Consider the following 9,418-nt stretch of genomic DNA (forward strand, 5'->3'; position numbering starts at 1 on the left):
GGGTAGTTTTAAGTTGACAAACATGCCTAAACCCTTCATTTCCACTCTCTTTATTATTATTAGTCAGTGCTGCTGACTTGGCTTCCATACACTTTTTTTCATCATATACTTTTGAAATCATCTTTAAACCATCATCAAATTCATTTTTTTCATACAGCAAAGTGCTTGGTACCTAAACACTCACTAAATATTGAATGGACGAACCTGCAAAATCAGAGTGCTGATAGTACTTGTCAGCTACTACCTCTGAGTGATAACACTGATCAGACATCAAGCCGACCACGAGCTGGACAGGAAACAGGAGCTCAGTAAACATTTGCCGAGTTTCATTCACATAGTTCTAGAGCTGGAGAGGATCTTAGAGATGGATGGTTCACCTCCGGTGATACTCTCTCCTCTATGCTCACGTGCTTTTTGCACTTATTGAAGCGCATGGATTAGCATATATCTATTTAGCTTTTCTCCTTGTTAACTCCTTGAAAACAAAGACATTGTGATGACCCACCCTTCCCACACAGCCTGATGCTTGGCAGGTTACAGGCATTCAGGAGCCTCCTGAGAGAGTGAGAGTGAGGAATGCTTGCTGCCCAATATGGTAGCCATTGGCCACATGCGACTATTTAAATTAAATAAATTTAAAGTTCACTTCATCTGTCGCACCAACCACATCTCACTTGTGCAGTAACAACATGTGGCTACCATACTGAGCAGAACAGAGAACATTTCTGTCATTACAGAAAGTTCCATTGGGCGATGCTGGTCGGGACTGTTTTTCTCAAGTTGTCACTTGCTCAAAATCAAACCATCAGAAGCAGAACTGGGATGCAAACCTGGAACCCCTAAACCAGTGTCCATTGTTGTTAAGTCATAACTCTGATTCATTTCAGAATTCCAGCTGTTTGTAGCCCTTAGAGCTCGTGATGTTATGGGAGGCATGGTCTTTGTCTCATGACTGCCACAGAAGCTACTTTATTTTTGTATTGTAATCGGTCAACTTGTTATTTTACAAAGGAAAAATATAACAGATTTTAAAATGTACCCCAAAGTTTTATACCTCTGGCGTCAAAGGAGAAAATAATGCTCACTTTAAGAATGCTCTCCAGGTGCCTAGCTAAACAAAACATCATAGTGTTCTGGTCTTGTGCCAATTTAATGAGCACAAGCACAGGAGAGGTGCTGGTTTAGTGGTTGCTCTTTGGTTCGGTTTCTTTAAAACACTTCTCTTTGGTTTACTAACTTGTAAAAATTATTTGGATCTAAATCGACAGATCAGTTCTGGGATTCAGGGTTGGTTTGCTTTGAGTTTTTTTAAAATATATTTTTATTGATTTCAGAGAGGAAGGGAGAGGGAGAGAGATAGAAACAACAATGATGAGAGAGAATCATTGATTGGCTGCTTCCTGCACTGAGGAGTGAGACTACAACCTGGGCATGTGCCTGACTGGGAATCAAACCATGACCTCCTGGTTTATAGGTTGATGCTCAACCACTGAGCATCGCCAACCGGGCTGGTGTGAGATTTTTAAAAGATTTCCTCAGCTTTTTTTGAGAGCATCAGTAATTTCTAAGATGCTCAAAGAGAAAGAGCTTTCTTTCCTACAACTTCCACAATGCATTTGTTTATGAAATTTGTATTTAGTGTTCTCTGGAGAGAGAAATCTAGTGCTGCCTGATGGGAATAGTTATGGAGAGGTGAGGAAGTGAGCATTCCCAGTGGTACCCTAACATTAGGTCCCAGGAGGCAGTAGAGGAAGGACCAGATGGGCCTTGAAGTGTCCCCCAGATGCTTTCAGTCTCGCGTACTTGGCTATCATATTTGCTAAAGAAAGAGCCCTTTGTAACCCACTCTCCCTATGTCCCGACTGGAATGAAGTTGCTGAATAAACACTGTAATTTCTCATAGAAGAGCATACAGTTTAGTGTTTGTTTTTGAGAAGCACAAAGGTAATTTACCATCTTTCCATATAAATTTGAAAAAATGTAACCAGAACTAGTGATGAGGGAGATCACGTTTTAGAATTAAAGGAGGCACATCAGACAGTAATCTGGTTCCTTCCTTGAAAGCCTTTATTCTTCCATCAGGCAACTAAATGTCAGTCCTTAGGTATCAGAAACATCCTGATTCAACCGCAGGACCAAAGAAAGGGGGTGTGTCTTTACAGCCATATTTCCTTTGATGTGAAATTCAAAAGCTTTTGCTTGGCTGGGAATGTTATGATTCAAACGCCGATGTCATTCTCCTATAATCATTCCGCAGTGGCTCTAGTCTAGTTTGCTTTTAGGCAACAGAATGTATGCTCTTCCCAACAAGCCAGTATAGCAGTGTTTCTCAAAAATGAATAATGTCTAGGAAAAAAAATGTCATGGACCTCCGATGTTAGCTTCTCTCAGGAACCCCCTCGTCCATTGTCCTTTGTGGTCACTGGCTCTGCCCTCTGCAGTTTGCCCTCTAAGCCCACAATGAAGTGGGTGTGGGGAAGCATGGCTGCTTTGTGGACAGTAAAGCTTTTAATACAGGCTGGTGATTTCGTTAGCATTCCACTCCCTCAAAAACTGAAAGACTTCTGATCTGTTTGCATCTAGTCAGTTTCATATGCCAGAAACATTAAAGTTTTTTCCTAGAGATAATTCTCAATCCTAATTTAGTTCGTTGCTTTTTCACGCCTCTACTTCTCAATTTAAAGGGCCATCAGACTTAAATGGGAAGGCTACACCCTAAATCTCATCTCTGATCTCTGAGTTTTAATGGGCCGTGTTGCTCAAAAGCTTTTCAAATCTCATTTCCAATACTTTGCAGTATAAAGCAGCCAGTTTTTCCAATCCCTCGAGGCTCCAAATTCCTGTACTCTCTATATTCCTTTTTATTTATGCATGCAAACCTGCTTATTATTGCATGAGCTCACCTCATTTTTCTAATATCTTGCTAAATGCAGCTAGTAAGCATAACCCACTAACATTCCATTTTCCAAACTCTTCGAGAGCTGTGGGCTTTTTTGGCACTTACTGGCCTTCTGATTAGCACAGGCAACTCTTTTACCAAATGTCTTGCCACGAGTGTCCATTTTCCAGCTGCTAATAATGGGTCTTTGCTGTCTACTGCCTGCCTGAGTAGCTTTGGATTTTTACGACAGTGCCCTGCTTCTGTAACAGTTTCTGTATTGAGGTGATGCCAGCTGTTGTGACAAATGTACAAAGGTCACAGTATGTTTGTTTCTTGCTCAGATGACAGTTCTGTGTAAGTGTCCCTGGTCAGGGGTGGAGGAGCGAGGGAGTCACTCTAGCCCTCAGTCTCCAAGGACCCAGGCTCAGAGCCTCTGTCATTTTCAACATGTAACTTCTAATATGTCCCTGGACATCAGATTCCAACCATTAGGTGCCAGAGCAGAGGGAGGCGATTGCTGTTAACTGAAGTGATGATGGCAGCCATTTTACAGTCCACACCTATATCAAATCATTATGTTGTACACGTTGGACTAATACAATGTTATATGTCAAATATCTATAATAATAAAAGCATAATGTGCTAATTAGACCCTACGTCCTTCCGGATGAAGCCGGGGCTGCGAGGGAAGCCCGGGTCCTGGGTGCCAGAGGGAAGTCAGTGCCGGCAGCCAGGGGAAGGAAGGCCTACTTTTGCACGAATTTTGTGCATTTGGGCCTCTAGTATCTCAATAAAAGGGGGGGCGGGGGCAGTTTACAGCTGGTGTTGGCAGCTCTCCGTGTGCTGACTCAGCGATCTGGGCTGCTTCCTTCTTGTGGCTCCTACATCTTAACCCAGAATTTCCTCCGTGACTATTGTGGCATGGAAGAGGAAGTCCAGGGAACTGCTCAGAGGCTTTCACTGTCTCCTGGAAGTGACACATTCCTTCTCACGTGTCATTGGCCCCACCTAACTACAAGGGATGCAGAAATGTAAGCTCCCCTATGCCCTGGAAGTAGAGGAGGACCAGATATTAGTTAACACCCGTCATGTTTGCCATGAGTGATGTGACCTTGCATTCAGCAGTCAGACTTCCACTCCTCCAGCCCTCCCAAGGCTTCCAGAAGTGTTGAGTTGCCTGGCTGAAATCCCTTTGTGTTTTGAAATAGCTAGTGATTTCGGGTTCCTCTGGTGAACGCTGCCCGAGTCAGGTGCGTGCTGGTAGTTCTCTAGCCCCTCACCTCCATCCACCACCTCCATCCACTCTCCGCTCCTCTGAGCCCCAGGAGGGCATCCTCTACCAACTGCATCTTCCAGGTTCCATTGCGCTCTGGCTTTGGTTGGCTTTGGATAATGGGAGGTACCACCAGTCTATGGGTCCCTTACTTTGCCCTGTAAAGAGTCCTTTCATTCAACTTTCTTATTTCAACACTTTGAGTATGATGTCTGTTTCTTGCCTAGACCTCTACTCATACAACAAGGTGTTTAATAATTAAAAAAAATGAGTCAAAAAGAGGACGAGACTCTTCCTACCTCCAGTTTTACTGCAGCTTGAGATCTTTATAAAACGCAAACCTGGCCCTGGCCCAGTGGCTCTGTGGGGTGGAGAGTCATCCCGTACACCAAAAGGTTGTGGCTTCAATTCCTGAACAGGGCACATACCCAGGTTGCAGGTTCGATCCCAGGTGGCGAGGCAACCATCTCACATCAATGTTTCTCTTTCTCTCTATCCCTTCCTCTCTGTCTCAAATCAATAAAAACATATCCTCCGGTGAGGATTAAAAAAAGAAAGCAAATCTGAATATATGATTCCTCTGTTCTAAGACTTCAGTGGCTCCCTATTACCCCCCGCCTTTCCCCCCCACCCGCAAGCACCGCACCCCATTCTAAGTTGCAGCCAGACTGAACTACTTTCAGTTCCTCCTGCAACGTGGTCTCTCTTCCCCTGAGCCTTTGCACAGGCAGTAGCTTCTTCCTGGAAACCGCTCCCCACCCCCACTCTCATCACTCAGACAGCAGCTCAGATGTCACCCACCCAGAAAGTTCCACAACCTACTTTCGTAGCTAGATGTCAATATACGCTCCCACAGCCGCCCCCGTTTACCATCACTGAGACAGAATTCTGGGTTACCTGGACCGCAACTGCCTGCCAGCTCCTCTCCAATCGGCTCCTGTATCCTCCAGGCACCGCATCTCCCATCTCCAGGACGTGTAAGGTGCTTGGCCCTAGCAGGCTCTCAGTGAATCTGGGAAAGGTAGTTCCTGAATGTTACTGAAAAGGCTCCAGCCCACCGCCTCCAGCTACTGTCCTCTCTTTTCATTCAATAACAAAAATCAGAAAAAAGAATTTTTAGTCGTGCACTCCTCATTACTACCCTCCATGTACTTCCCAGACCATTTTACTCTGACTTTGCACCACCTCTTACGGAGACTTCTCCTGCCAAGTTTATCGGTGACCTATGAGATCTTCAATTGAACAGCTTCTTTCCCGTTGTGAGATAGAAAACGATTTTCCCTCTACCCATCTAAATTCTTCTGGCTGGTCTAATAATCAAATTAACGCAGGAGAGTAACAGGAGAAAATAACGAAATTTATTACGTATATACAGACAAGGATCCACAGAATATGGGACCCTGAGGACATAAAGGGCAGTTAGGCACAGATGCTGTTCTGGACTAACGGGAGGGAGGCAGCGGTCTGGGACTTCAGAGGGAAGGTAGGTGAGAAAGAGCAAACCTTTGGTAAAGAAATTACTTCTGGGCCACCAGAGACCAGGAGACACAGAGGATGCTGGGTTCCTCCCTTTCTGTCACACTTAGTTTAAGAGAAGGTGATAAGCTTACTTCCTTTAAACTAGGCTTTTCTGTCTGAATTCCTTTAGGCCAGCGGTTCTCAACCTGTGGGTCGCGACCCCTTTGGAAGTCAAACGACCCTCACAGGGATCACCTAAGACCATTAGAAAACACATATATAATTACATATTGTTTTTGTGATTAATCACTATGCTTTAATTACGAAAATAATTTTATGGTTGGGGGTCACCACAACATGAGGAACTGTATTAAAGGGTAGCGGCATTAGGAAGGTTGAGAACCACTGCTTTAGGCAGTTAAGGGGAGGGTCAAAGGTTCTTTCTGAGTCTTTTGTTTCTTAAAAATTAACCAGCTTAAAATAATCAATATCCCAAGTGACATAATTTGGGGTGGCAAACTCTGCTTCTACCAGAATTTCTCTGCAGCACTTTCTGGAAACTTCTTCCTCTGCTCTCCACGGATCATGAAAAATTCTCTCCCTCCCTCCCTTCCTTTCTTTGTCTCCATCTCTGTCTATCTCTCTTTACCTCCCTCTGATCTGTTTGCACATCTATGTTATCCTCCATTCATTTATAAACACCCCCACTCCCGTGTCTTGTTCATTTAGTGCCTGGCACATAGTAGGTCTTAGTAACTATGAACATTAAATGATTAAAACTCTTGGCTTCCAGGCCATCTTCCTTAATCTCTTTCTCACAAGCTCCTCTTCCTCCGTCTGCCCCTTAAAGTTCTTCAGAGTACCTCATTTTTATCCACCTTTGGGGCTTCAGCCAACAGGAAATACTCTCATTCCCAAATGCATATTTTCAGTCTTAACCTTTCACCTGACCTAAGGCTGCCCTTCTCTCCCTGCGTGTCTCTCAGACAGTTCAAGCGCTCATTATCTCTTCCATTCCCAACCTGTCCTCCAGCTTCCAAAGCTCATTCAATGGAATTCACAACCATCTAGATGTCCAAGTTACAAACCTCAGTGTCCCCTTAACTCTTCCCACTGCCTTTCCACTTGTCCTGCGGGGCAACCAGCTTTACCCACTACCAACCCCTACCCCCAAATCCTAACTCTGCCCCTGGGTTCTTCTATTTCTTCCACATGGAACACCCTTTCCCTTTGTGCCAAATCCTGGTGATTCTTTGCAATTCAGGAAATGGTTCACTTAAATTAATCATTTCATCTTCTGAGTCCTAGACAAACTGCTTCATTTTGAAGAAGCCCACCCTGATGCGAGGTTTTGTTTTCTAATGACTGATTTACATAAGGCTCCCTCACTGGATAGTACAATTCTTGAGGGCTGGCTTTTGTTGTTTTGTTTCTTTATCTTTGGGTCTAGCCAGTGATTGACATTTTATATTATTTAAAAAATCTAGCCGTAACCGGTTTGGCTCAGTGGATAGAGCGTTGGCCTGCGGACTGAAAGGTCCCAGGTTCGATTCCGGTCAAGGGCATGTACCTTGGTTGCGGGCACATCTCCAGTAGGGAGTGTGCAGGAGACAGCTGATCGATGTTTCTCTCTCATCGACGACTCTGGGCCCCTAGTCTATATATATAAAAGGTTAAGTGTCTGCCAACCAGAAGGGCTGGTGGCTATGATGCACACTGACCACCAGGGGCAGACACTCAACACAGGAGCTGCCCCCTGATGGTCAGTGCGCTCCCACAGGGAGGGCTGCAGCTGAGCCAGAAGCTGGGCTCAGGGCTGGCAAGTGCAGCTGCGGTGACAGGAGCCTCTCCCGCCTCCACGCAGCCAGCCAAGCAGTAAGGGGCCAGCAGGTGGGTGGTAAGGAGCAAGGGGTCCCAGACTGCAAGAGGGCACAGGCCAGACTGAGGAACCTCCCCACCCCCAGTGCACGAATTTCATGCACTGGGCTTGTATTTTTATCTAGTCCACCTGCTGGCTCAGTTAGTTGGAGTGTCCTCCCCTACACCAGAAAGGGTGAGGGTTTGATTCCCAGTTGAGGCAATACCTACGTTGTGGTTGATCCCTGGTGGGAGCGGGCAGACAGAAGGTGGCCTATCAGAGTCTCTCTCTTCCCCCCTCTCTTTTCCTCTCTCTCTAAAAGTCAATTAAGGCATCCTCAGGTGAGGACTAACAAATACATATTGTTTATATGAATGAATGCATTAATAAATGATTGACCTGGGAAAGAGAACCTTTTCAATTAGACCCTTTCAGAGATTACTAACGGGAATCTTTGACTTAAAAGGACAGTCATAACTCCGTTTGAAAACGAACATGTAACCAAGCAGGCAATATACACTGAAAAATACACGTACCTGCCTATAGACGGCAGGGAATAGCTGTGCATCTAGGGAGCCTTTTGTTTTTAGGCTTTTTAGTTCTCGGTGTGCACAGCCACATCTGAAAAGAGAAGCTATTATTTTTAACCCCTTCAGATTTCCAAACCAGAGAACGGCCCGGAGCAGGTCGGCGCCTGCGCGGGTAGGCCCCAGCACAGTTGCATGCTTTTGCCTGCCCCTCCCTTGTCCTCACTTGTGTAGAAGGCTCCTGAATTGAGGACCTGAGGCGAATTTTAGTTTTGGGGTTTCAATGGGGTGGAAACAACGTCCTGGAGATTCTGATGGGTCCTGCTCGCCCGAGACTCTCCATCCGGAGGGGAAATCCCCGCCGGAGGGCCGGGCGGGAGGCGGAGCAACGTTGCAAGAAAGGCCGGGAGGGAGGGGAGCGGGAGCTCCTCTCGGGTGGGGTTCGCCTGTTTTGAACCCCGGGGCGACGTGACGCCCTAACTGCCATCGCGGCTCGTTTCCCGGCGGAGCGCCGCCCGCCCCCCATTTCCTCGCTCGGCCCCCCGCTCGTTTCATGGAGCAGTTCACAAAGTAAGTGATGGAAATGAAGGCGAATCAAAAGAGTGCCATAAAGTCAGTCCATACAAGAGCATTTGCTTTAAAATAATTGAGGAATGAGGGTATTTTAAAGCAATAAAGTGAAGAAAAAGAATTAGGGGGGTGGCAAACCTATCAGTGTCTGGGGAAGCTGTTGTTTCTCTAATAAATCCCATAAAAGCACACAGAAGAAGGCGATTTCATCACCTGCTTCATGCCCAGGGCTTCATCCTCTTCACTTTTTCTTCTCCCTAAGTTCTTGTGGTCTTTACCATGTACGTGCTCACAATTCCCAAATCTGTATTGCTAGCAGAACCTTACCTCTGAACTCCAGTCTCACCTACCACATTGTCTATGTGACATCTATACATTAAACTTAAATTTCAAACCGAACTCTAGGTTTTCCTCCAAGAACCATTTTCTCCCTGGTCTTTTCTATCTCAGTAAATACTGCCATCATTCATTTAGGCCAGAGATTTAGAGCTCATCTTGTTTCTTTTAATATATATGTTGATTGATTTCAGAGAGGGAGGGAGAGGGAGAGAGACAGAATAGTAAATGATGAGGGAGAACCACTGATCGGCTGCCTCCTGCACGCCCCCCACCCGGGATCGATTCCGCAGCCCGGACTTGTGCCCTTGAACGGGATTGAACCTGGGACCCGGCGCTCTATCCACTGAGCCTAACCGGCTCGGGCTGGTTTCTGTTAAGACGTTTCCATGTTTGCGAAACGCAGCGTGGAACTTGGGCTGCTGTTGAAACTCACAGAAATGACCCCGAGTGCTTGGGCTCTGAGAGCGGCGGCGCCGACCGCAGCCCGTGCTGAGCCTGACTCCTCCCCGGGG

Source organism: Myotis davidii, unplaced genomic scaffold (assembly GCF_000327345.1).
Source record: "Myotis davidii unplaced genomic scaffold, ASM32734v1 scaffold217, whole genome shotgun sequence".
In the NCBI taxonomy this organism is placed as follows: Eukaryota; Metazoa; Chordata; class Mammalia; order Chiroptera; family Vespertilionidae; genus Myotis; species Myotis davidii.